This window comes from Malania oleifera, chromosome 6, assembly GCF_029873635.1.
Source record: "Malania oleifera isolate guangnan ecotype guangnan chromosome 6, ASM2987363v1, whole genome shotgun sequence".
Lineage (NCBI taxonomy): Eukaryota > Viridiplantae > Streptophyta > Magnoliopsida > Santalales > Ximeniaceae > Malania > Malania oleifera.
The window spans coordinates 81,778,958-81,801,906 of NC_080422.1; positions in this window are offsets into that span (position 1 = coordinate 81,778,958).

A 22,949-nucleotide genomic window follows, 5' to 3' on the forward strand; every position below is an offset into this window, starting at 1 on the left:
AATGTGTTTATGGAGAGCCTGGTTTAGATGCTTGGCTGCAGATGATAGAATTCAGACCAAAGGAATATTGATGGCTTTGGCTTGTGATTGCTTCGTTCAGAGAAGCCAAGAAAACATTGATCATATTCTTTCTTTAGGTGAGGTGGCTTTTGAGGTTTGGCGTCGGGCTAATGTGGCGTTAGGGATTCCTTTCCAACAATCTCTTCCCTGGAAAAACAAAATGGCAAATTGGTTCCACTATGCTAAAAAATCATCTATTAAATGTATTTTAATTGGGCTAATTCAATGTTTGATTACGTGGTGCCTCTGAAATTGAAGATGTAAAGCGAGAATGGAAGGAGTTTATCAAAGTGCATATCAGATGTGGAGAAGTGTTGGATTCTGGGTTAGTTTTATTACTGAGAGCACCAATTCTTTTCAAAAATTGAAGAAGTCGGACATTAAGATTTTGAAGGAGTTTCAAATTAAGCATCAGGGAGGTTGTGACAGGCTTGAAAAAATTATTTCGTGGGTTAAACCTCTAGTAGGGTGGATAAAATTTAATTGTGATGGGAGTTGTAGGGGCAATCCGTGTACTTCAGGAGGTGGAGGAATTATTCGGGATTGCCATGACATGGTAAAAGCGGCTTTTTCAAGTTATTTTGGCCATTGTATGAATAATAGTGTGGAATTAAAAGCAATCAGGGAAGGAATTCGTTTGTGTAAATGTTTGCATTATGTTAATGTGATTATTGAAAGTGACTCGCGAATTGTAGTTGATTGATTTCGGAAAGGTAGATGTACTTTGTGGTATCTTTGGAATTTTGGGAGGAGCTCGTGGCAGAGTTAGAAGGAGTGAATGTCATGGTGATGCATCAATATAGGGAAGGCAATAGTGCGGCTGATTTTCTTGCTAAAGAAGGAGAAATGGGAAACAATGTAATCTATGAAAAACAACACCTTCTACCACGTTATCTGAAAGGTATCCTTCAGATGGATAGGTGGGGTCTCGTTTCCGTTCGTCGTTAGTTCAACTCTAGAGTTTCGTTTGGTGTTTTTTTGTTTTGTTTTTTATTGTTTTTATGTTTTTATCTCCTTTGTTAGTTATGTTTAATTTTGTTTGTCCTAATTTAGTTGGTTTGTTTTAACTTATAACCACGGTATTCCTCCGCCAAAAGTGAGGGTATATTAATAAATAAATGGAGGTGCCGCCCTCTTTTAGTAAATATATATATATATATATATATATATATATATATATATATAATGCCAAGAGAAAAGCAAGTTCGACCCAATTTCTCCCTCGCCACATACACATTATCGATCCTTAATAACTTAAGCTTCAAAGAGATCCTTGCAGGTCATATTAGACCTTGCAAAGTGTTCTTTTTTAGTTAAAGCCAGGATAGCAATTATGATGAAGCTTCTTGTTATAACATAATTGGTGACTCCACTAGAGACAAATGACTTGTTTCATTGTTCCTCATGCATTTGTCCCATGCAAAGAATGTCATATTTAAGGGTAAAAAATCCATCGATTTGGACGTGCTCTTGAAGAGAGAGTCAATCTCAATATGCTTGCCGAGTTAGTTGTTAGACTTGGCTACTCTAGACCAAATAACGAGCACAAATCAATATAAAGTGTCATTGGGAAATTGGTCTAATATGAATTAACAAAGTCATCACTAACCTATTATTTTTACCTAGTTATGGTTCAATCACCTAATTTATTTATTACTAGTTAATTTGTCTTCTAACTATACTTAGGTATAAGAAAAAGGCACTTATGGTTTGCGCAACCGAGTAGGATTGGGGATTATGGTCATGTAAAGGAAATGAATTGGTGCCCACTACATACCATTCTATGAGTGGTACCATTTTGGTGATAAATGATATCTTTCTCTCCATTTCTACTATTATTTCCTCCACAATGATAGCCTAGTCACAATGACAGACATGACGTGATAGTCTAGTCACAATGATAGACATGACATTAGTAAATGAAGAGATGTTAAATTTATTGGAATTGGTGTATTCCCAAGAGGGGGTGAATTGGGTATTTAAAAATTTCTACCTAAGTTAGATCCACAACCAGTATTTAGCAACCTAGGGTTTTCTCAGCAAATGCCAATTACCCAACACAATTCAACTGAGCATATATTTAAAGTAGATATAGCAGTCTCAGTATTTCTCAATCATTCAAATCATGTATGTAAAACAGTCAAGATGATAAATCATAACATACAATTACAGAATTAAAAGTGCAGAAAATAAAGCGAAGACACACAATATGTTATCGGGGTTCAGCCAATACTGCCAATGTCCTCGCTTTAAGTCGCAGCTCAAGGATTCCACTAATTGCTCGCTTAACGGGTGGAGCGAGACCGATTACAACACCTTACATGATGGTGCACCTAATTCTCCTAACCAAGTTTGAACTAGTCCGAGACTTTCTTAACCGGGTCTAAGTTTATCCAGTGCTCTCCTAACCGGGTTTGAGCAAATTCAGTGTTTTCCTAACCAAGTATGAGCAATTCGAGACTCTTTACAGGGCGAGTCTCCCTCTTCCAACCACACGTCGAAAATACAACAATAATAATTTTTGTACAAGAGAAATGCTTCTATAATAAGCAAATGTGTACACAATATGCACAAAATACACTCACGTATGATATGCATTTAAGTTCAGTGTGAGTATGGTGATTTTCTCACTAAAATAATCCTTAAATATATATATGATGGATGCTCAAGGATTTAAACCCTAACAAAATACTTCTCTAAAAATGTTTTTCCCAAATAAAGTGTAGGAGAATCTAAAGTTTTTGCTTACAAATGAACTTGCAAAAATAATATGTGTGAGTGTAAGCACAATTGTAATAAGACTTTCCTAACACAAAGTGTCATGCCTCGAACCCTGAGGTGGGTGCCAAGTGTGAATTTAGTAACCTAACCTATCTATGTATCAATTAAAACATACATGATACAACACAAATGAGGGTCCGACCCCGTGGGGTGAACAGATGCCTCATATACATACACATAAACATCCATACTTATCAAAATACACAGCGGAATACGGTCTCTTTATACATATACAGTATCATACCAGAGTCTATATAAGTTAGGATATACATTCTCATAATACCAAGCATACCCCAGGTGTCTACAAAAACCATCCCGACAACCTGGATACCAAAACTCGTACCTAACAGGTACTAGCAGTAGCTAACGACACCCCCTCTTCCAGATGCTAGGATGCTACTTACGGCTACCTGAAGGACCTGAAAAACATTGTACGTACATTCAGGGTGAGACACCTCTCAGTAAGGAAGAAAGTAGGTTATCAGTGTGTGGCATACCAGTGTTATTTTACATATTTCATAACACTATAAGATACGATATAGTTTGAAACATTTCCATACAGTTTCATACAATTACATACAGTTCCAGTATTTTCACAAAACCATTCCAGTACATACGATACCCAAAACATACGGTCAGTGTCGTCACACTAGTACGCAACTACACAAGGTCACCTAGTCTCACAGCGATTACATTGCTACATACGCAACTACGCTGCAACGACCGAGGCCCACAGTGATTACATTGCTCCATACACAACTACACAAGGTCACCCAAGTCTCACAACGATTACATTGCTACATACGCAACTACGATGCGACGACCGAGGCCCACAGTGATTACATTACTCCATATGGTGTAGAACATACCCTTCGGTGACCAGCCGGAACATACTGGTGATATTTCACACCCCAAATATAGAGCCGGCCACTCTTGCCCACGGTAGTTAATCGATACATGGCGCAACGTACAGTAATTAGCCGCCACATAGCTGTTTCGGCATACGGTAATTAGCCGACCCTAGCCGATTTCACAAAACCTGGAATCATTTTGGAGCTTATACTCCTATACATATCAGCGTACGGTAATAAGCCGCCACATAGCTGTTTTACAACATACCTAGAACAATTTCATACAACCATGCATACCACACTTATTTGGTTTACGGAAAATCATATCGTTTACAAATTCAAATATACAGTTTATGCAAATATGGATTACGGTCACCTCAATTATATAATTTTAACATAATCAACAATTTTTCAAATAAAGTAGAGATGATTCTCGAAATCCCTAAATTTTCCCGAAAACTGTAACCCGAAAATCCCATATTTTTACCCAATAGATTTCCCCAAACAAGTAGTCAAATCATACATACGATCATAGCCTACAAGCTTACCGATCCCAATTTCAAAAATAAACTGATATAAATAAAATTCCCTTACCTTAACCCAAATTCCAACTACAAACTCTATGGTCCCCAAAACTATGAACCAAGACTCCAAAACCTACAAACCACAGTACAATACATGCTTACAATCCGTACTACTACACATATACTGAATCAGAAATGAAAACCAAGCCTTACCTTGATTTTAGCTTTGAAACCCAAAATCGCTCGAAACAAGATTCCGATCTGCTAGAAACATAGAGAATCCTTCTTTGATCCTCGCAGTAACGTTGGATTTACGAATCAGGCGACAAACGACGAAGAAATCGAGGAGAGAGAGAGAGAGAGAGAGAGAGAGAGAGAGAGCTTTGAATTATAGAGAGAGAGGGAGAGGATTTCCAAACTTAGCAACTAAGCAACCCCCAAAAGATCTTTTAAAGGCCTTTGACCCAAGCGATTTTGTCGACGAGATGGCATCCTCGTCGACGAGGTCTTTATGAATTTCATCGACGAGACAACGATCTCGTCGACGAACCTGATACTTCAACTTTCCAAACTTCTCGGCTTTTCCTCCTCGACGAGCTTCTGAATTTTTTCGACAAGAACAAAAGGAACTTCGTCGATCAACCCTAGCCTCGTCGAAGAACTTTGCTCAATTTACAATTTTATCCTTCTTTTACATAATTAACCCATATATTCGGGTTTGGGTTCTTACACAAAGTATATGTGCTTAAGTCTTTCAAAATAACTAATATAAATTTTCTCCCAAAAATATTTATCAATAAAATATATGGGAGATCTAAGAAGCTAACTCTGAAAAATAAATTTTCACAAACAAAGAATAAGTGAGAGTATATGCTTTGAATGAAGAAAATAAATGCCCAAAGATTAAAGTGCTCTCTTTCAAAATGATTTTGTTGACTCCATAAGTCCAATCCTGTTTTAATAATGACAAATCACTTGGTATTTGATATGTGCATTGAGAATGTGAGCAGGAACATTACTTAGCATGCACGGAAGGTGATGAAGTTATGGAAGTCACGAGGATTAAAGCATATATATATATAACCTGAAACAATTTATGGAACTAAAAGAGTAGAAGAATGAAGATGCAAGCGTCAAGTTCAAGATCATCATGGGAATGGGTATTTAGAATTGATATATGTGCATATTTTATATGATACAGCTAGAAGCTCAAAATATACCTTACACATGCATCTCATGAAAATCTTCTAGGGTTAAACATGGACTTAGAGAACTTACTTTGAACCCTCGAAAAATGTTTTATAAGAGATTAAAGCAAGAGAGCTCAAATGATTTCGAAAACTAAATTAAAAATTCTGAAGTTGGTATGTCCAGATGACTGAGGAGTATTCTCAAAAGTCTGAACATACAACCTCAGACGACTGAAGTTTTACTTCAGATGTTTGAAGAATTTCTTTAGAAGACTAAAGAATTAGTTTAATCATCTAAATATTTAATTACTGAAACACAGAACGTAACGAACAGCTTATTTTCCATATTTTTTTTCCATAATATAATAAAAATCACAATAACAAATTCAGCAGATCATAATCCACCTAAACCCGTGAGTACCAGGGATATATCAAAAACACAATGCGGAAACCTAAGCGGCAGGAAACAAAAATCATAATATCATAAACACAAAACCATTCGTATCAACACCAGAGTTACTACAACCATTGTATTTAGGTATGTACATCCCAAAAAGATAGTCTTAGGGACATTTCCCACAAAATCTAACCATCCCCACCAAAACTTACCCTTTAGAGAGGGCAGATCAACAGTACTATCTCAGTGGAGCTTTATCCGCTCTCCTATTAGGAGCTCCTGAAAATTTTATATAATTTGGGGTGAGACACCTCTTAGTAAGGGAAATAAACTAATACTAGTGTGTGGCAACATGAGTAATTCTGAGTTATACATAGAATTATATACGAAATCATATTTGTTAGAAAAGGTGTATTCCCAAGAGAGATGGTGAATTGGAAATTTTAACTTTTATCCTAAGTTAAGTCAAAAGTCAATAAGTTTTGGTAACCTAGGGTCTTTCTACACAGTTCCAAATGTGCTGATAAGTAAAATACGTGGAATTTAAATCATGCACATCATTCATACAATAACATATACGTGCGATAAATTTAAAGTGCTGAAATGTAAATAGACACACGATATGTTATCGGGGTTCGGCCAACTGTTCCTACGTCCCCGCCTCTAGCTCACAAGTCAGAGGATTCCACTAATAGCTCACCTAAGGGTGGAGCGGCACCGTTTACAACCAGGTCAAATTAACACAAGGCTGACCTTAACCTTAACCAGGTCAATTAGCGGGGCTGACCTCAACTTACACACCTTAACAGGACGATGTACGTAGCTTTCCTAACCAGGTCTAAGCCAATTCGGGACTATTCCAAGGTTAGTCTCCCTCTTCAAGCCCGTGCCTGGAAATACAACGGATGTATATATAAACAGATGGTGCAGTGATTGTACTTTCTTGTAAAGCAGATATGTACCCAAATGTGCGCAATAACATACACCACAATATGATTCAATATGTAAGCTCAGTGTGGTCCAATATTTCAACTCTTAGATATATGTATATATATATATATATATATATATATATATATATTTACTATCAGTGTAATGAGTGTGTGAGAGTAACAATCAAGCAATCTTTGTTTCACAAGATATTCAGGCAAGATGTTCACACAAAGATGCTAGCCAAACAATATATATATATATATATATATATATATATATATATATGTATATTTCAATGAGCGGGTTTTCTCAATCGTATGATGCTCTAGTAATGTATATGTTTGGTTTGCAAAAAGATATTCAATCTGTGTATTTAGCAAATAATATGTAGGTCAATGAATATTGCAACAAAGATCAATATCACATAAATAAATATTTTTTTCAAAGTTATATCAAGATAAATCCCACAAGATATTTGGAAATGTTTAAAGAGATTTTGCAATCCAAAAACAAATACAAACTTCACAAGATATTGCAATGAATGTGCAATACTTGGAAGTTTAATATAAGTCTTCTTAGGAGACTTATTAACAAAGTCCTCTAAGAATACTCGGGTCGGCTCTCAATTAAAATCGTCATAAACAATTAACACACTTGGGAGAGCAACCCTAGAAAGCAACAACACTTAAATCACACTTACAAAATATGTTTGACTGGAAGATCTGGTAAGAATAAGTGTTGGAGGCTCAATAAATGAGTATCATAAAGTTTGGGATTTTCAGAGAATTTTCCCTAATCAAAGTGGCTAATTACCCGTAATTTTCTCAAATGAATTCATATATATAGACATGGGAGAAAATATGACCATTGGGGACCTATTGGGTATTATTAGGAAAGTTTAATGATGTTTAAGACATTTTAACCCTGTTTAAAAAATATTAACTGCGGTAAAAAATCAGGGCAACCCAAGAGGTCCGGTCGACCAGAACAAGTTCGGTTAACCAAGTCTCATATGGTTTGGTTGACCAGGAAAATACTGAACTAAGGGCTCAGTCGAACAGGACAAGACGATTTCCCAATTTTCTGAGTTTCGGTCAACCAGGCCTTTTTGAACTGGCTGATTCGGTCGACCAGACCGCTGGAAATTCTCCCGAGGACCCTCCGGTCGACTAGGTCATTGGAGTACAAAAAGGGTCGGTCGACTAGATGGTCAAACTTTTGACCCCAGGGGATTTCGGTCGACCAAGGCCTTTTGAACTACCTGGTTGGGTCGACCAGGTGGTCAAACTTTTGACCCAGGGAGGTTTCAGTGGTCAACCAGGGCCTTTTAAACTACTTGGTTCGGTCGACTAGGTGGTCAAACTTTTGACCCAGAGAGGTTTGGGTCGACCAGGGCCTTTTGAACTACTTGGTTCAATCGACCAGATGGTCAAACTTTGACCCATGGAGGTTTCGGTCGACCAGGCCAAAATGAATTGACTTTGCTGGTCGACCGAAAGTGCACCATGTATGCATTTTGGTCCTGTTTTGAAACAAGCAAGCCCTATTCAAGTACCTAACAAACATATGTGTAAATGTGTATATCCTAGGGTCACTTGGGGTCCAATTTGAAGACACCAAAAAATTTCGGTGTCAGTCGACCGGAGGGTACACCCTAAGGTCTTTCTAAGGTCATTTCTCATTTACGGTTTGTTTGAGCTTACGTAATAAATCATACATGTGATGTGTGTGAGCTTATTACAAATCAATCCCTATTTACTATTACAGACCTTTCCGACTTAAATATTACAGATCCGAATATAAATTACAACAAATAAATTATATCTAGGGTCTTCAAAGTCTTCGTTTTCCTCTGGGTCTCCGAGTGCCATCATAGAATACTACCAAGATAAACCTGCACATCAACTTGACAGTTATTAAATACCTGAGTATTTGTCATAATCAAAACAGAGCATGACCCATAGGGTCAACAATATTTAGTAACTGTATTAATCATTTATGGGAAAAACATATTTAATCATAGCATAGTAGAACATACTGAATTTCTACAAGCATATTTCATCTTATTTCATAATAATAATACGAAAACAACCCTGGTAGGTTAGCTAGCTGTTGTCATGTATTATCTTCACATGACTGGGTTGTGTGGCCCGAAGGCGGGACCTGACAATAGTTGGCCGACCACTGCCAAGTTAAAAGTACAATCTGTAAGTCCGATGGGTCTGCTAGACCTGGTTCATACACCAGGGGTGCTAACACTTCTTAAAATCACATCGACTATCTGTACTCACACTACTCCATATAGCAACTTTAACATAATATCATGATGATTAAGAACACATAATAGCGGTACCGTGCAAGTGCTAGCCTAAACCAAGCCAACTAGGTTCTAATAACATATAGCATATAATCAAACTGTGATACATGGATATTTCATACTATTAATTGCCAAATCAATATCATCATATCATTTTGCATATATATATATATATATATATGTGTGTGTGTGTGTGTGTGTGTGTGTGTGTGTGTGTGTGTGTGTATCATGAAAATCATCGACCCGTACGCCGATATTTCATATTTTCAGTTTTTTCCAACATAATGCATATTTATATACATACATTTCTTCTGAAATCACATGCTATAAAATCATACTTATATTTCCATAAAACTCCTAACTTAGTTTATTCCCTTACCTGAGTCCTGAAAAACCCCTAAAATAAATAGTCCTGCACCCGCAGGGTTTCCCGTTCAATACCCTAAAAATGACATTCCCCAGAACTAAAATTCAGTATTTCTACGCGTATCACGCTTTCTACAACTGTCAAAAAGTCAAATACTAAGTAGAAAGCCTTACCCTGAATTTGGAATGAATCCACCGATGATCCACTCTATCAGATATGCAGAAAACTTCTCCAGGAGTGTCGCGGTGGCTTCAGATCGTCGATCTAGTAGGAGATCGGCCCAAAATCCTAGAGAGAAGTAAGGGGAACCGAAGGAAGAGAGAGAAAAGATTTCTGCGCCCAAAATCCACCAAAAAATGGCGTTTAGGACTACTTATACATTGACTTTCGTCAACGAACCACGTCACCTCATCGACGAGGTTATGAAGATAACTCGTCGACAAACTCTCTCCTCATCGATGAAATTTAGAATCACCCGAAACCCCTCTTGGTATTTTTTTTGTCGACGAAGAGCACCCTCGTCGACAAGACCAATATGTCGCGTCGTCGACGAACATGAAGTGTTCGTCAACGAAGACCTTATGTGCCCCCTTTTATTTCTTTTTTTTTTGTCCCTATTTTATTATTTAAATATTATAATTTCTCTAGGTTGCTACACAAAACAAGTAGAATACCTTTGGATGTCTAAACTTTCAGTTCAATCGTCTGAGCTGGGACTTCATAAGACTGAACCCATAGTTCAGTCGTCTGACCCTATGTTTAGACTATATTTTTTAGTGCTTTGAAGAACATCAGACATCTGAACCCAAATGCTCAATCGTCTAAACCTGTGGGAACTTTAAAAATATAAACTTTGACGAGAAAATACGTAGGTTATTCACTTGAACAAATTGATCCAATGGTCAAAACTTATCCTAAGACTGAGATTACTTATATAAACAACATCTAAACCCTAGTGCCTCACTTTTTGCATACGATTAAGGAGCGTTGAACATTCTTGCACATCTCTTGAGAAGCTTTGAATACTATTGTTAAGAATCATTGCTTGCATTGCAAAGAACACACTTTTACTTGGGCATTCACATATTCAAGATATGAGCAAATACACGCGCAACTTCTGCTAAATTTAGATTTGATCTTGAGGTTTGGAAAAATAATTTATTGAGCTTTCAATTTTTTATTAATCGATCATTTTCTCCATTATTTTTTTATTGAAAAATCTTTTTGGGCGCAAGAAACTTATTTTCCCATAGTTATTTATTTGAAAAATCTTTTGGAAAGAGCTTTCTAAAGTTTGAATCCTTGTGATATTCAAAGTTGTATTTTTATTCAAAGAAATCTATCTTTTGGTACAAAAAGAATTTAAAAAATATTAGTTAAATCTTTGAAATATTCAAAGTCATATTTTTATTCAAAGATTTAATCGTACGAGTTATTTGATAACAAGAACTTAAATCTGCATAATGCTCAAAGACTTTTTGATCTCAAAAATGTATTCTTGAATATTTATTTTTAGAGATTGATCTTGAGTTATTATTTGTTTATGCTTTTGTGAAAGATCACTACTTGAGAAAAGTTTTTGTTTAAAACTAAAATCTTGAAGAAAGTTTTAAATATATTTTCATTCAAAGATTTGCTATTTGATTAGTGTAAAAATTATTTGATTGCAAATACTAAGAAGTTATAAATGCATATTCTTGCGGGATATTATTTTTGAATCATAATGATTAAATCTTTGCAATATTCAAAGTCATACATTTATTCAAAGACAACTTTACAAATTATTGATAACAAGAATATAGATCTGCACATTATTAAAGATTATCGTTGAAAGGATCTTATTATCTAATCTTGCATAAAGTATTCTGAAATCAAACCTTACGTTTCTCCAAAGCATTTATTTATAAAATCATTTTTGGGAGATATTGATTTAAAATATTCATCATATTTTTTCTTTAGGTGAGGTGGTTTCAGAGGTTTGGTGTCAGGTTAGTGTGGCGTTGGGGATTCCTTTCCAACAATCTCTTCCCTGAAAAAACAAAATGGCAAATTAGTTCCACTATGCTCAAAAATCGTCTATTAAAGGTATTTTAATTGGGTTGATTCTGTGTTTGATTATGTGGTGCCTCTGGAATTGAAGATGTAAAGCGAGAATGGAAGGAGTTTATTAAAATGCAGATTAGATGTGGAGAAATGTTCGATTCTGGGTTAGTTTTATTGCTAAGAGCAATAATTCTTTTCAAAAATTGAAGAAACAGACATTAAGATTTTGAATGAGTTTCAAATTAAGCATTAGGGAGTTTGCGACAAGCCTGAAAAAATTATTTCGTGACTTAAACCTCCAGTAGGGTGGATAAAACTTAATTGTGATGAGAGTTGTAGGAGCAATCCGGGTACTTCAGGAGGTGGAGGAATTATTCAGGATTGTCATGACATGGTAAATGTGGCTTTTTCAAGTTATTTTGGCAATTGTACGAATAATAGTGCAGAATTAAAAGCAATCAGGGAAGGGATTCGTTTGTGCAAACGGTTGCATTATTCTAATGTGATTATTGAAAATGACTCACGAATTGTAGTTGATTGGTTTCGGAAAGGTAGATGTACTTTGTGGTATCTTTGGAAATTTTTGGAGGAGCTCGTGGTGGAGCTAGAAGGAGTGAACGTCATAGTGATGCATCAATATAGGGAATACAATAGTGCGGCTGATTTTCTTTCTAAAGAATGAGAAATGGGAAACAATGTAATCTACGAAGAACAACACCTTCTACCACGTTATCTTAAAGGTATTCTTTGGATGGATAGGTGGGAACTTGTTTCCGTTCGTTGTTAGTTCAACTCTAGAGTTCCGTTTAGTGTATTTTGTTTTGATTTTGGTTGTGTTTTTGTGTTTATCTTAATTGTTAGTTATGTTTAGTTTTGTTGTCCTAATTTGGTTGGTTGCTGGTGTTGCTTTTTTTGGGAGGGTTTTTCCGTTCTCTCCCTTTTGTTTTATCTTGTAACCACGGTATTCCTCCGCCAAAAGTGAGGATATATTAATAAATAAATAGAGGTGCCGCTTTTTTTCTTTTTTTTTTTAAAAGGTAGATTTGTGAAGCATATCATTCATATAACGATCTTATCATTACATACACACTGAGCTTCAAACTTTATCATATGAATATGTGTTAGTAATTTTAATTGTACTCATTATCTTGTTTAGAAGCATCTGAGTGTTAGAAATTTCATCAATCTATTGTATTGACGGTTCGGGTTGTGAACTGGGAAGGAGGAAGCTATGCCTCGTGTAAGCAGCGGAGTAGAAGGAAGTTGTGTCTCTCTTAAGTAGCGGAGTAGGAGGAAGTTGTGCCTCTCTTAAGTAGCAGATTTGTAACGGGAAGCTCCGTCCTAGTTAAAGGAGGGATTAGTGGAATCCTTGGGGGTTTTGCCCAAGGCGAGGGCGTAGGCTAGGTTTGGCTGAACCTCGTTAAAAATTTGGTGTCTACGCTCTCTCTCTATATCTTTTATATTTCCACATTTATATTCATATTATATCTGTTGTGCATGTTTTAAATATTGTATATATAAATATCTAAAATACGTGAGAATAATTGGGTAATACTGAATTAATTGAGATATCCACGAACTAAATCAATTGAGTTATATAATACTGAAATCAGTGTGTATCCAAATTTGTGTTTGTATGGTTACGATTTAAATTAAAGATTGAAATACCAAAGTAATTTTTAAAATACCCAATTCACCCCCCCCTCTTGGGATTACACCTAAATTAACATATTTTTTAAAGATATGTAAAATAGAGAGAGAGAGAGAGAGAGAGAGAGAGAGAGAGAGAGAGAGAGAGAGAGAGAGAGAGAGAGAGAGAGAGTCAAATGAATTTTGTAATGAAGAATGAATGATCAAAATCTATGCTCACTTGTAAAAATTTATCAAAAGAATAGTAAAGAGAGTAAAAATGAAAGTAGAACTCAAAATAATTTTTGGAGGATTTTTCTCTTTTATATTATGTTTAAAATTGAGTAATGAGGGGGGTACATATAGAGTGTGGTAAGAAAATGACTGTTGGGGACACATTAGGGATTTTATAATTTGTTTAATGAAAAATTAATCCTAATTACCGCAGTTAAAAATTGGTTAACCCGCGAGGTTCGGTCAACCTAAGCTCGGGTTAGTCGACCCAATAGAGGGCGAACCAGAACCCTTCGTGGGCTCGGTCGACCATGGCACTTGGTTGATCAGCCGTTCATATGGTTCAGTCGACCATCAAGATTTTGAACTAAAGGCACCAGTCGGTCGAGGGCGATGAAAAGGTCAACAGTTTGGTTCGGTTGGTCGTGGGCACTAGCACAGAATTCGGCCGGTCAACCGAGGCTTTTTTAACTTGCGATGGTCGGTCGATCAAGGCAAGTTGAATTCTTATTTTGCCCCTAAACTTTGACCTTAATAAAAATCCCTTTTAAGTGTATGAGTATGGTTTTTAAGTGTGGGTAATTTCATAAAAATATTTGGGTCCTAAGGTCAGTCTATGTTCCTTGTTCAATTCCCTACAGTCAATCTATGGTCATCTGAGCTTTCCATTCACATCATGCTTGCAATGCATTATTATAGACCAAAATATAAAACAAAATGCATTACAAATGAAATTGTATGTCTTCTTCTATCTTACTCTTCTGTTCTATGGAATGTGCTAGATTGATGTGAGCTTTAAGTTCCTACTAGCGTCTATTTTCTGATATTTTATGTTTGTACTGAAATGAAAACCTATTCACATACTAAATGCACACATAAGACACTGGTGCTTTGTCAACATCAAAACAGAGATCGAACTCAAAAAGTCAATAAAAATGTTTGGGATAGATCTCTTTCATAAGGCTTCCAAGAAATAATCTAGACTATAAGCCATCATAAAAATACTCTTTCAATATATGGATTGGTGTTCTACTCTCACCATTGGATTGTTCTAAGATCAAAGAAACTTTCAAATTTGACACTTTCTTGACAACGAAATTAAGTGTTATTGTGTATTTCAGTTCAGCCTCCTTAACTTGTTGAAAACGTTGTAAGGCAAAGGCTCTTGATCTGCCATAAGTGAGTAGACCTACAAAACTAGAGTTATTAGTGATATTAGTGTAATCACTTATAGAACTAGAAGCAAAAAAAGGGAGCAACAGTCTGATTCTTCATAGGAGCCATTGGATCTAATGATGCATAATTGAAAGGAAAAAGATACGAGAGTTAGAGGTGTCCCGCTAAGTTTGCTAGAAATTTGTAATGATAACAATCATGTTTTCAAAATAAAAGACAAGAAAATTGGTACAAAAAATTTGTATTAATCATCTATGAGTATATTTATAATGAACAGAGTAAAAATCCTCTGATTCAATCTTTTGGAAAGTGGATTGACCAATTTGAGGGCTTGTGAGCTTATTCTTGGATCAATTTCAAGCAACGTTTGATCTTCTGGGTACTAAAATTGACAATCGATGGAAGATAGATTAGTGTTTGATCTTTGTGGATGCTTGATCAAGAAGAATAGTTGCTTAAATGATGAGTGAATCGTGAAATAACAATAAAAAAAACTCGTTGTTCTTCTCTTACTTTGTTTATCTTCGCAATCTAGTGGCTCCTTATAGCTGATTTTCTCCAATATTGTTCTTTTCTTTTTTTTTCTCTCTCTCTTGGGAACCACTTTGAGAAGCAAACCAAGACTTTTATAAGCCAAGACAATGGTTGGCTTAAATCCTAAGAACTTTCATGTCTTATCACTGCCATTGTGTTTGGAGGTTTGGTAATAGGCCAATGGGCCAGTAAATTTCGTTTTAAGCCCACAACTCATTTTTCTTAGTAAATCCTAATATCTATTTATTTATTAGGCCCAATATAATGTTTATCAACTAAGCCTTTTAATATAATTATCCAAAAATTGCATATTTAACCAATTAAATTATTACAAAATTTCTACATATGCACTATTAACACCCTTAACAAAATGTTTGTTTTCTTTAGTTGATCAAGAAATGAGATTATGAACATATTCTCAAAAGGTAGAGATTCCACCTTAAACGGGTCCTTAAACGTTGTTTAGAAATCCATTAGCTTCTCTTCACAATTATTCATTTTCTAAGCACATAAATTAGCAAATCATGTAAATGGATTCGAAGAAAACATAAATTATTAAAATTCACATTAGTACCTCACTAAGAATCAAAAATTACAAAGCATGAATACCTACTGCTAAATAATTGTGCCTTGAGCTTCTTATATCTATTATCATCTTCCATTCTTCATTGTTTTTGTAAATCTTTCAGTTTTTGTGATTCTTTCAGTTCATATGTCAATATATATATATATATATATATATATAGAGAGAGAGAGAGAGAGAGAGAGAGAGAGAGAGTACAGAACAAACTCTTGTTTTAATGATGGGGAAATGAGGTTGGAAAATGGTTGCGCTAAGTCATGATGTAGAAATAAAGATTGAAAAGAAGAACAGAACATTTATGTCTAAGCAAAAAACGCCCTCTAATAAAAATAATGAGAGAGAGAGAGAGAGAGAGAGAGAGAGAGAGAGAGAGAGAGAGAGAGGAGAGGAAATTATTCTTTATACAATAATTTACAATGCAAAATTAAAGGAATAGTCCTAGCGTGCTACCCCTATTAGATTCTTAAAGAGCTATGTTAGAGGTGGGGTGAAGAGAGTGGCCTAGCCTAGACATATTGAAAACAAAAGGTACATTTTTTTGTCTTGAGCTAAAAAAAAAAAAAAAAAATCTTCTTCACCTTTTTGTAATATAATAATACAAATAGTACTAACATTTACCTTGATTTTCATTGGCCTACTAACACTTGTTATAATATTTTCAAATGTCAATCTATTTTTTCTCTTTACCAATTTTTTTTTTACAAATTTTTCATAGTTACACAATATTTGATATTCTTGGGAACAAAAAAAAAAATAGAAGTGAAAGCAAGGTTTGCGCCTTCAATTACGCTTCTTGCACCTAGAGCTCGTGACACAATAGTTGTATGCCGTAGAGTTTACTTAAGAAATTATTTTATATGAAAAGTTACCATTGTGTCAGTATTAAATATTTTTATGTATAATTATAAAAAAATTACATAAATAGAGGTAATGTAGAAAATAAAAATAAAAAATTTCCAATCTTTTTTTTGCTTCCCAGGTAGAGAGATTATACTTAGCTATATACATTCTTTTTTTGTCACATTTTTCATTACGTACATTTTTTATTCTTACTTCTTTGTTGATTGGAGGTCCATCCTGAACCTAAATTACACAAGCAGAAAAGAACCCATCTTTCATCTATACCCTTTTCCACCCCTTCCAAAATTTGAGTCTGGGACTTTCTAAATGAAAGTTGCGAGTTTTGACCATTGAAATGTTGTTTTCTAACAAAGGATATTAGGGGCAGAGAGAGAGAGAGAGAGAGAGAGAGAGAGAGAGAGAGAGGACAGACAATATTAGGAGAGAGAGGAGGGGGAATAAATTGGCATTGAACCATTTGTACTAGCACTAAGTAGTTGGTTTGATAAAACTATTATCGGTACTATTTATACTCATTATAGGTCAACCCTTAATCAATTATATGGTTACAAATAATCTGATCATAAATTAATGTATGTAGATATTAATCATAATCATAAACTCGGTATGGTTTTAAATATTAAAGAACCTAATTATTATAGTTGACAAACGCTCGCGTTAGGGATTTTGTATATGGGTGATCAGTAGTCATGCCTAGTACTTGTCCAAAAAACCTTAGTTGCTTGATAACTAGGCAACGTTCATGTTATTGGTCAACCTTTTATCTTCGTGTCTTAAGGCCAAGGCAATCTTGAGGCCAATTTATCACCTTGTCCTCACCCAATCTCTCGCTCGTATACTACTGATCCTTAGCTTCTACTAACCCTTAATTGTCATTTTGGCCAATCATGAATTCCTTCTCACACTTTTTTGGGTGTGCAAACAAATGTATCTCTGGCAATGCATTTTTATTCTTTGTGATAACGGATGAAAGTTAATTTCTAGCGCGAAATATACTTTGTTTTGTAATTCAAAGTCTTCTTTCAAATTTAACTTTCATATAAATGCGAAATTTAACTCTTACGGTTAATCTCTTGATTTCTCAAATAAAAGACTAACTTCAAATTTGATACCTAACAATGAAATGAAATCAACCCCCAGGGTGTGATTCAGGTGGCAGTGCGGGTTACAGGAGTGCCTCTCACGAGATTAGGTGTTCAAACCCTCCCGGATTCGTTTTCGCCCCTAGACTCCTGAATTTACCCTCCCTTTAGAGTTATGGGGTCAACTTTAAGAGGCGTAGAATTAGTCATGTGGACCGTAAAACGGACACGTGGATACCCGGTGCGTAATAAAAAAAAAATGGAATGAAATCGAATTTACGACACAATTTCATCGTACTCTCGATTTAAATTTCTATTTCATTACTTTGTTACTTTATTTCATTTTAACAAACCAAATATTCAATTTCTCAAAAAAAAAAAAAAAAAAAAAGCCATGGCGCATTTATAGGATATATGTGATTGCCCATGCAGATAGGTGCACTTGGAAATAAGAGAAAGGATGGGTTTACTTTTCATATAAATAGACCTTGTAAGGTATAGTTTGATTTAATGGGCAATTTTGGCCTCACAGCTTTTGGGCATGGGGCCCAAAGGAGTTGCAACTTGCAAGGGCAAAAGGGTCCATTTGGTAAAAACAAAAACTTTCCGCTACATGCCCATCAACGACAGCTACTACAGCTACCCAATAGTTGCAATCACAGCTTTACACGTGGGGGTACTAGGAATTTTTGTCAACGGGGAATTGGGAACTATTAGCTGATAAGATCTATTATTATTATTATTATTTAAAAAATAGATGTTCACAACATCAACTTCAACATGTTGTAAACACCAAAAAAACAGGAAAAATAAATAATAAGAGTAGAAAAGTAGGAAAAAATATATATATTTTAATAAAAAATTATTATACTTATTTTACATAATTATTACATTTCGAAATTCACCTTACAAGAACAATCTTACTGTAAATGAGATTATTTTTGTAAATATTATAGATATTTTTATTTTTAATTATATGTTATTTCATATGGGCATTTTAATTTAATTTGAATTCAAAATTAGGTATTATGTAAATATTTTAATTCAAAAAAAATAATTCTAGATGTTAAATTATTCTGACAACAGATTGTCAAAACAACTAAAAATTAGTCAATATTTTTTAAAACAATTGAAAATTGACTACAAAAATAGAAAAATGGCAACATAAACAAAAGTGTTTTCATAATATATTACTTCATTACATAGAAACAAAAAAAAAAAATAGAAATAATACCAAGTAGACCGATTAGTTTTTTTTTAATTTGTGTAGGAAAATTGAAACATGCCTTTTTCTTGTTTGCTAGATTTATGATTTCTTATACAATTTTTGGAAAATATTTTTTTATAAAAATATCATTTTAATTATTTAAAAATACATAAGCAAAAAAATGTAAAATTAAATAAACCCTTTACTTTCTACCTTTTTAATACGAATCTAGAAAATTAAAAAAATAAGCTAATTATAAGTATTTTAATACGAATCTAGAAAAAATTTGGCCTCATGATTTTCAATTAACGCTCGTAGACTCAATGTAAGTGAGGGTTATTATGAAAAAGCTACACATATATAGCTATTTTCTTATTTCAATTGCGGTCATAGCCACTGTTGACCTTTTGAGTCTGATCCCTGTTTTAATTATGATAAATCACAGTATCTCATATGTGTGTTAAGTGTTTGAACATGTTTATTTTTCTAAGCACGGATGACAGATGAGCAATGAAAGTCGAAAAGCACTTAAATGCGCACACCTTTCGGCGCAATCTATGAATTTGTAAAGGAGCAGAGCATGAAGTTTCTTGTGTGTTTCAAGTTGTATTATATTTCAACGATCGACCAAACCGTATAGAAGTCAACATTTTGACTTCGTATGATCGACTGTTCAGTTTTTGAACACAGTGACCTCAGTCGACCAAACTATCATGTGCCTGACACACCATACACTCGGTCGACCAAATTTTTAGTTCTCTTTGGCCACAGTCGACCAAACCGTATGAGTAGCAGACCGTCCACTTTGTTGGTCGTCCGAACCTTGAACAATTCAAAATCGCCTGAATAAAGTCGACCATATTCTCAATTGAAAAACATCACTGTCGACCGAAGCTCCTAAAATAGTTGACCGAACCCTCAGTACGATCAACCAAAACTCTCGGGTTGCCCAATTTTTACCGAGGTAAAACAAGGGTTATTTTTTATTAACCTTACTTAAACTTTTTCAAAAATACCAATTGAGTCCCCAACGGTTATAATTTTGAATATGTCTATATATACTCATTCATTTGGAAAGATTAAGCATGGATTAAGAAAATCATTAGCCAAAAATTTCTTTGAAATTTCTTGTGCCTTTCATTTCCATACAAGCCCATATACTCCACCCATTCTTATTCCTTTGCTAAAACATCTTTGGTGAGAGTATTGTTAGATACCCCATATTGTTTATGCGTGTTTATACTCTCAAATACATGAATTGATTGTTGATTTTTGTGAGAGTAAGCCAAGTGGTCTTCCCCGGTGATTTAATTCATAAATTCATTTTTGAAGAAACCTTCTTAAGCTTGCGAGTCTTTGCATCTTTATTGCAAAACTCTTGAGCTTGTCTTATATTTTGTAGAAAATATTTTTGACAAGCTTGTTTGCTAAATATTTATTGTGCTTAAACTTTTAGAAATCCTTTTTGAGATATTTGATTATACTCTTGAAAATATTTGAAACCTTATTTGTGGTTGATATATTTATATATATTGTTTCAAAGAAACTTTGCTAAACTCACTCTCACACTTTGATTGCATATTGACATTATATTGAGAGTAGTTTCATATATTTTCACTGAACTTATATTTCCTATCATATTGAAGTGCATTGGTTATTACTTGTGCGTATCTGTACAAATCTGCTTGTATTAGAAACATCTTTATCTGTACGCAAATTTTATATTCATTGTTGTATCCGAGGCGTGGCCTGAAGGGGTGTTGATCTAGCCCGCAAGAATCGGTTGTTAGGGCCTTCTCCGCCCTGTAAGCAGAGTGTGTAAAGGTTGAGGCCAGCCCTGGTAATTTGACTTAGTTGTAACCGGTGTTGTTCCACCCGTTAAATGAGTATTAGTGGTATTCTTAGACTTGCGAGCTGAGGCGGGGACGTAGGCAGTATTGGCCGAATCTCGATAACATACCGTGTGTGCTCTTTACATTTCCATAATTTATTTACTGCACATGTATGTTGTTTACAATTGTCTGTGAATGTTGCACATAATTTAATTTCCGCACATTATATTTATTTACGCATTTGGGATTGTATAAACAGACCCTAAGTTGTGAAATACTGTTGTTTATATAAATTGAACTAGGAAAGTTTAAATTTCCAATTCACCCCCCTCTTAAGAATACACCAATTCCAAAAGTCACATTTACCCTTCATTAGAAGTATAAATTTCAAGATTTGAATTGAAATTTATATGAATTTGAATAAAATTTAATACAAAGTTATATTCAGTTATTTTTCTAAATCTATTGGAATTGGTGTGATCCCAAAAGGGGGAGGGTGAATTGGGTTCTAAAAACTTTTCGACTAATTTAAACGTTTCACTGATTCACCACATATCATATCCCATTATAATTATAGTCGTGTATGTAAAGTTGAATAAGTAATATGCGTAGACATACACATGTATCTCATTTAATGTAAATGTGTGCATGCAATTCGATATAACCATAAATGAATAAACATACACATGTTAAATTTAAAGTGCATAAAATAAATGAGAAAGTAGAGAGACACACACGATATTTGTCATCGAGGTTCGGCCAAACTAGCCTACATTCCCGCCTTGGGCATACTTCCCAATGATTATATTATCCCTGCTCACTTAAATTGGTGGAGTAGAAGTCGTTTACATCCTCTCCTTATGGGGCAAGGAAAACCTCAGTTTAATTTTTGGGTTAAACCGAACCGGTCTCACTTATGGGGCTAAAACTCCCTAGCTCAATTTCCAAGCTGAATCCAACCGGTCTCACTTTCAGGGCTGAAACTCCCCAGTTCAATTCCAGACTATACCAAACCGATACATAAAAATTATTTTTGTACATAAAAATACTTCTGAAACATACAAGCAGAAATGTACACATTAAAGCTTGAATACATATACTCTAATATGGATATGAAATTAATGCTCAGTAGAGTAAGGGCGTGTTTCTCAAAATATTTTTGTAATCTTTGAACATAATATGTATGATAAAAACTTCAAAGATTTAAACCCTAAACTAAATATTCCTCCAAAAATATTTTCAATAAGACGTAGGAGAACCTAGGGTTATAGTTTCAAAAACTTTGCACAAAACAAAATATATGCTTTTGAAGATCTATGTGCAAATCAAAGCAAGTAAAAGACCAAATAAAATGCTCTCTTATAAAAATGATTTACAATAATAAATGAAAGAGAGTTTTGGAGAGTACAAGATTTGCCCCAACAAATAGTTTTTGCAATAAAAAATAAGTTGGAGGAACTTTATTCAACAAGAGGTTAAAAATATTTGAGAGAAAATATTTGCTAATCAAAGTTATTAATTAAATAAATGAAAGGGGTATTTATAGTTTTTCTAAAAAATATGACCGTTGGGGACCTATTGAGGATTTTGAAAAAGTTTAATTAAAATTTAACTCCAATTACCGCAGTTAATTTTTGGCAACCTGAGAGTTTCGGTCGCCCGGACCATAGGGTCGGTCGCCTGAACACACACACAGGGAAAAAGTTAATTTTCAAGTTCGGGTAACTAAGTCAAGGCGATTTTCCAAACACTTAAGATTTGGTCGCCCGATTCATAGTTCGGTCTGCTGAACTTCACATTCGATCGCCTGGGGTATTTTTGAACTAAAGTTCGGGCGCTCGTGGACAGTGGGAAAAGTTAACTTTAAGGTTCGTTCGATCGTGGACGTTTATTTCAATTCTGGTTTGGTCGTCTAAGTCTCAGTCAACTTGTTGACTTTTTGGCCAACAGAGTGTTCAGTCGACCGAGGGCTACAACACATAAATAGTTCGATCGCCCGAGGCTTTCAATTAGGCCTAAAAACCTAACGTTAGTCGACCAAAGTTAGCCCTAGGGTCTATCTATGACCTTTGGTTCCCTATGATCAAACTACAATCATCTGAGCATTCAAATCATATCATGCATATGCATGCATTATTACAGACCAAATAAAAAATTAAATGCAATACAAATTAAAGTCAAAATGTCTTCTTCTTGTACTCTTCATTTTCCATGGAATTCATTAGGGGTGTGAGAGCTTTATGTCCCTACTGGCTTTTATTTTTCGATATCTTATGTTCATGCTGAAATGATAATCTATTAACACACTAAATGCACACATAAGAAACTGGTAGTTTGTTAGCATCAAA